General features: G+C 42.2%; 1 pseudogene; it reads right to left on the bottom strand.

Annotated features, from left to right (window-relative positions):
- Positions 1-5,329: 5,329 nt before the first annotated feature.
- On the bottom strand, positions 5,330-6,086 carry LOC113904001 (annotated as a pseudogene).
- Positions 6,087-6,319: the final 233 nt, after the last annotated feature.

Below are 6,319 nucleotides of genomic sequence, written 5' to 3'. Positions count from 1 at the left end.
GTGCACTGCCATTTCCTCTCCAGGGGATCTTCCTAACCTAGGGATTGAACCCACGTCTCCTGTGGCTCTTGCATGGCAGGCAGGTTCTTTTACTGCTGAGCCACTGGGGAAGCCAGCTTACAACAGTATGGAGCTCATAATAAGCACTCCAAGGATAGTAGTTTTATTATAATTAATAGATATTAATGATAGAAATACTGAAATTAAGAACTGTACCCTACTATGATGTGAATGTAGGGCAATAAACCCCAATCTCTAAAGAGTAAAAAAAAAATCAAGTCTGAACTTTCAAAATGAAGATTTCTGGGCCCCACTCACCAAAGATTCTGATTCCTCTCAGCCTGGGATTAGTCATAGGAATCTTCCTTTTTCACAAGTACTGCAAGTGATTCTGACAAGAAACAGTGTTATGGGAAGAAGAATGGAGGACCTTCAAGGAAGAAAGAGAAACAGAATACATGTGCCCCCTCCCAGAAAGTCCTTGTACTTCACTCACATTAACTGTTCTGATTCTGAGGCCAAGAAATCTTCTCCCAAATCTAACTTATATTTGTGTTGTGTCAGGAAGAGAAGAATCAGAATGGTTCTCCTACTTCATCTCCAAACATCTCTGACCACAATTTTCTTCAGCTTTGATAACAGTGTATCACAACCCAAATGCCTTGGTGCTATTTCACTGTCTTCTTCCTTTGGATTTCCATTAGTGTTGGTTCCTTTTGACACTACTGGTGTAGGATCAGGAAACTGGGATGATGTGGACTCACACCTTTAATTCCTATGTACTGATCCCTCAATCTAAAAGCATTCATAGTTTCATCAGAACTTGGGATTCACATCAGCCCCCATATCCCCCATGTCAGATGATGGGGGAGCCGCTCATGTGCCCAGTTTGCCCATAAAGCACCCTTACTCTTCTGCTGAACAATGAACCTAATGAGTATCTTGCTCCCAGACAGAAGGACCCAGGTTTTAAGGTGCCTAAAAGTGTATTAGTGTTAGTTGCTCAGTCGTGCCCAACTTTTTGCAAACCCATAGACTATAGCCTGCCAGGCTCCTCTGTCCATGGGCTTTTCCTGGCAAGAATACTGGAGTGGGTAGCCATTCCCTTCTCCAGGGGGTCTTCCTGAACTAGGGGTCAAATCTGGGTCTCCTGCATTGCAGGAGGATTCTTTACCATATGAGCCACCGGGAAAGGAAAGCCCTGAAACCTATGCTATCTAGAGGTTTGCTCTTAAAGCATACCAAAAAAAAAAAAAAAGGAAAATCCTCACCTTTCAGATACGTATATATTCATGTGGATTCAAGGCCAGGGCTCCTCTCAGAGCTTTAGACATTGTTATAAATTGTTGTGTATAACATCTCTATTCATAGGAAACTCTACCCCCAGTGACACTGTATTTGGAGATAGGACGTTTATGGGGGTAATTAAGATCAAATGAGGTCAAAAGGGTGAGGCCTTGATCTAATACAACTGGTGTCCTTACAAAAAAAGAGAGACACACCAGGGATGCACATACACAGACAAAAGGCCATGAGAGGACGCAGACATAAAGTGGCCATCCACAGGTCAAAGAGAGAGGCCTCCAAAGACATGACCAGGCTGGCACCTTGATCTTGGACTTCCAGCCTCCTGAACTGCTGCTGCTGCTGCTAAGTCACTTCAGTCTGACTCTGTGTGACCCCATAGATGGCATCCCACCAGGCTCCCCGATCCCTGGGATTTTCCAGGCAAGAACACTGGAGTGGGTTGCCATTTCCTTCTCCAGTGTATGAAAATGAAAAGTGAAAGTGAAGTTGCTTGGTCATGTCTGACTCTTCATGGCCCCATGGACTGCAGCCTACCAGGCTCCTCCGTCCATGGGATTTCCCAGGCAAGAGTACTGGAGTGGGGTGCCATCGCCTTCTCCGCCTGAACTACTAGAAAACAAATTTCTGTTGTTTAAGCCACCAACCTGTGGAATTCTGTTGTGGCAGCCCTATAGAAGACAGCAGAAATGGTTCATGCAACTGAGAGCCCTGAAGCTACTATATCACTAGCTCCTTCCTACAGCCTCCTCTCCTATCAGGCAAGCTGAATTTCCCATCCCATTATAGCCAACTCTGACCACTGGTTCTCCAGGTATGATAAACATCAGTTCAGTTCAGTTCAGTTCAGTCGCTCAGTCGTGTCTGGCTCTTTGCGACCCCATGAATCGCAGCACACCAGGCCTCCCTGTCCATCACCAACTCCCGGAGTTCACTCAAACTCATGTCCATCGAGTCGGTGATACCATCCAACCATCTCATCCTCTGTTGTCCCCTTCTCCTCCTGCCCCCAATCCCTCCCAGCATTAGAGTCTTTTCCAATGAGTCAACTCTTCACATGAGGTGGTCAATGTACTGGAGTTTCAGCTTTAGCATCATTCCTTCCAAAGAAATCCCAGGGCTGATCTCCTTCAGAAGGGACTGGTTGGATTTCCTTGCAGTCCAAGGGACTCTCAAGAGTCTTCTCCAACACCACAGTTCAAAAGCATCAATTCTTCGGTGCTCAGCTTTCTTCACAGTCCAACTCTCACATCCATACATGACCACTGGAAAAACCATAGCCTTGACTAGACGGACCTTTGTTGGCAAAGTAATATCTCTGCTTTTGAATATGCTATCTAGGTTAGTCATAACTTTCCTTCCAAGGAGTAAGCGTCTTTTAATTTCATGGCTGCAGTCACCATCTGTAGTGATTTTGGAGCCCAGAAAAATAAAGTCTGACACTGTTTCCACTGTTTCCCCATCTATCTGCCATGAAGTGATGGGACCAGATGCCATGATCTTCGTTTTCTGAATGTTGAGCTTTAAGCCAACTTTTTCACTCTCCTCTTTCACTTTCATCAAGAGAACATACCCATCCTCAAAAGTCTGGCTTAAATATTATAGTCTATGAATTCTTCTCTAATCTTCCCAAATGAAATATATTTTTCTCTACTCCATAACCTGTCCCACAGATATCTGCACTCCTATTATTGCTGGCTTTATTTAATTCTTTCTTATATTGTTATCAGTCAGTATTCACATAATACTATCATATTTATGCTATCATTCATAGCTATTAATATCTACATTAATTCACAATAACAATATTCACTTATTAACTAGCCATTTAAATTCCTTGTGGGAAGACAGCATGCTTACTTCCATGCCTAACACAACAATTTGCACACAGGAATCCATGAACAATTGTTTATTGAATTGACTGATATCTAGAAAAAGCCTTAAGGTCTTTAGCAAATAGAACTAAGTTAATTATCTATGTATATGCGAAAGTGAAGTGAAAGTTGCTTAGTTGTGTCCCACTCTTTGCAGCCTCATGGACTCTAGACTGCCAGGCTCCTTCTGCCCATGGAATTCTCCAGGCAAGAATACTGGAGGAGCTTGCCATTCCTTCTGCAGGGGATCTTCCCAACCCAGGGATTGAACCTGGATCTTCTGCACTTCAGGCAGATTCTTTACTGTCTGAGCCATGGGAAAGTTCCCTATGTAGGTATAATAGGTGCCTTTAGAGTATATTCATAAAATCAAATAATTTTATATGAAAAAGATCTTAGAGACGGTTTTTTACCAGTTTTTATTTTACCTATTTACCAAGCATCACCTAGTGAATTACTAACAGATTTACTCTACATGACAGACTAAAACAGAGACCTCATGAATCCTAGGCTTCATCCTCATTCCACCAAGCAACCTGGCCAGTCATCCAGACTCGATCAAAAACTGTAGATGAACACATCCAGCTATTTTGGAATCATTTAAAGAACACTGTGCCAGCACAGAGCAATGTCCAGATCATGCTTTGGCTTCCACTGGAGATCTTCCTTTAGGGACTGAATGCACAGGTCTCATCAACTCAAGCATGGTCATTTAGATTGTCATTGAATTTTTCACTGTAGTTAAATAAATTGGCATTCTAATTGTTTTAACTTAAACTTGAAGCCAATTGCAAACTTCTTGGAACTAGTTCAACCACTGTGGATATTTATTTAAACTTGAGAAAGAGAATTTCCTGCACTCCTAATTCAAATATTGCAAAGTCCATTAGGCAGGGTAATTAGCATGCATCCAGCCAAACTTGGAACCAACTGGTCAAAGTGAATACCTGATTTAGTCTCTGGGTTTAACCCTTCACTTCTTCTTTGCAAAGATAAAAAAAGCTTTGATGATTATGCTGTTTGGAATATGAACTACAACATTCTGAATATACCCCAACCATCAGTTCCTCCCCAGCGGGTCTCTGAATCTAAGCAGTGATGACAGCCATTAGATAGACACTGCTAAAAATGACGTGCTGACGAGAGAGGATTTATATCCCATTACCAATCCCCTGCGCCATGCCATGAACCTTCAACTAGACATTTTATCATATTGGTTGCCGCTCTCTACATTTTCTCTAATTTGTCTCTTTTTCAACATGTGGTATCCCAAACTAAAAGCAGTTGAAATATGTTCAGGCAAGACTAGTGCCAAGTCACTGGAAATATTTTTTTTCTGGTTCAGAACATAATGCTTCCATTAATACAGACTGATATCACTTCGGACTTCCCTGGTGGCTCAGACAGTAAAGCATCTGTCTACAATGTGAGAGACCTGGGTTCGATCCCTGGGTTGGGGAGATTCCCTGGAGAAGGAAATGGCAACCCACTCCAGTACTCTTGCCTTGAAAATCCTATGGATGGAGGAGCTTGGTGCAGGCTACTATCCATGGGGTCACAAAGAGTCGGGCACAACTGAGCAACTTCACTTTATCACTTCAAAAGGATTTGAGGGATCTCTCTTTTTAACAGATCAAGGAGGGGGTTGTTGACTTTAGCAGCTCTCAAAATATGCTAAGGCATGGAGCAGCAACCTACAAACAATAAAGTGGTAGGTAACTTTGAGAGAGGTGAATTATGTTGTCCTTTGGTAGCCCCCAGCCAAGTCTTCTCAAGTGGCTGTCCATCCTCCAGCTCCACAGCCAGCCCATCTCATCTATATATAACCTAATCTTAACCAGAGAGTGTGGAAAGTTAAAGTCTTTGTAGATATAGGAATACATTCTCTTACACTGCCCCACCTACAACCCACACCCATGAACTCTTAGGTTTCTACATTTTCAATGTGATTCTTGAGAACAGGAAAGAATTCAAAACCAAAGCAATGAAGTTACTCTATGTACTGTGAGGTCATATTTCACTTGGGAGTTGGGTTTAAAGTTAGTGCAAACTACAAAAACCAAGCTGAGTCAAAATCATCTCTGGAAATCTTTTTCTTTTTTTTTTGGCCACAAATAAGACCTTTTGTCACCATTCAAAAGGCCTGCATTTTAAACAGATTCTTGGACTGGGGACTCATATCCATCAGTTTGTTTAACTTAAGCACCTGTCTCATCCCCAGCAGGTTTCCAGAACTACTAACTTCACCATGTAGTTCCATGAGTTTTCCCAATTCAAACTTGGACTTCTTCAGCATTTTTACTTTTCTAACAAAGGCATCGTAAAGCAGATAGATTGGCAAGCCTTTTCTATGTCTTTTCCAATGCTGTCTGGAATCAATTTACAGACCACTTCTTTGAAGTCACTTGTCTGCACCCGTCAGGCCATGATTATCGTCATCTCCATGTGAATCTGGCATACCTGCTGGTGCTGGACATGAGAGGTCTTCCGAATGTGATTACTGTGTTTCTTAGTAAAGCCCACACAGGACAGATGAGGCAAATAACAATTGGTAGTCTTGACAACAAGGTGAGCTTCAGTCATGGTCTACCATTGTTTTGACCATGGAGCACGTTTTGTCACAGGTAGATCTATCCCATGGAAACTAGTCAGGTAGTTTTTGCCTTGAACATCCTCCGTAATTAGATTGAATTTTCTAAAGGCAACTTCATCATTCTGCAAATCAGCGAGATTCACTTCAGAAATACAAGTGTGTGGTAATCAGATTCAATTTTGGTTCCTTGAGTTCTCATGACCAGTGTTTTCCCAGAATAGCTGGTGTTTTCACATCATACCAATATTCTTAGAAAATGGGGCAACCACTTTCTTCTTGGCTTTCATAAGGCACTTTTTCTTGCCAACCAACATGATGCTGTTCAGAAGACCAAAGGGGCTAGAAATCTTAAGGGGCTGTGGTAGGCAGAATTTGGAAGACGACCTCCTGAGAGTCCTTTTCTGGTTATTCAATCACACACCTATCTGACTACCATTGTGAAGGGATTTTTTGCAGGTGCAAAGCCCCTAATCAGTTAGATTTTAAATACAGAGAGTATTGGGGTAAGCCTGACCCAATTGAGAGAACTTTGAAAGCAGAATATTTG

Source organism: Bos indicus x Bos taurus, chromosome 14 (genome assembly GCF_003369695.1).
Source record: "Bos indicus x Bos taurus breed Angus x Brahman F1 hybrid chromosome 14, Bos_hybrid_MaternalHap_v2.0, whole genome shotgun sequence".
Lineage (NCBI taxonomy): Eukaryota > Metazoa > Chordata > Mammalia > Artiodactyla > Bovidae > Bos > Bos indicus x Bos taurus.
This window is presented reverse-complemented; position numbering and strand designations above follow the sequence as displayed.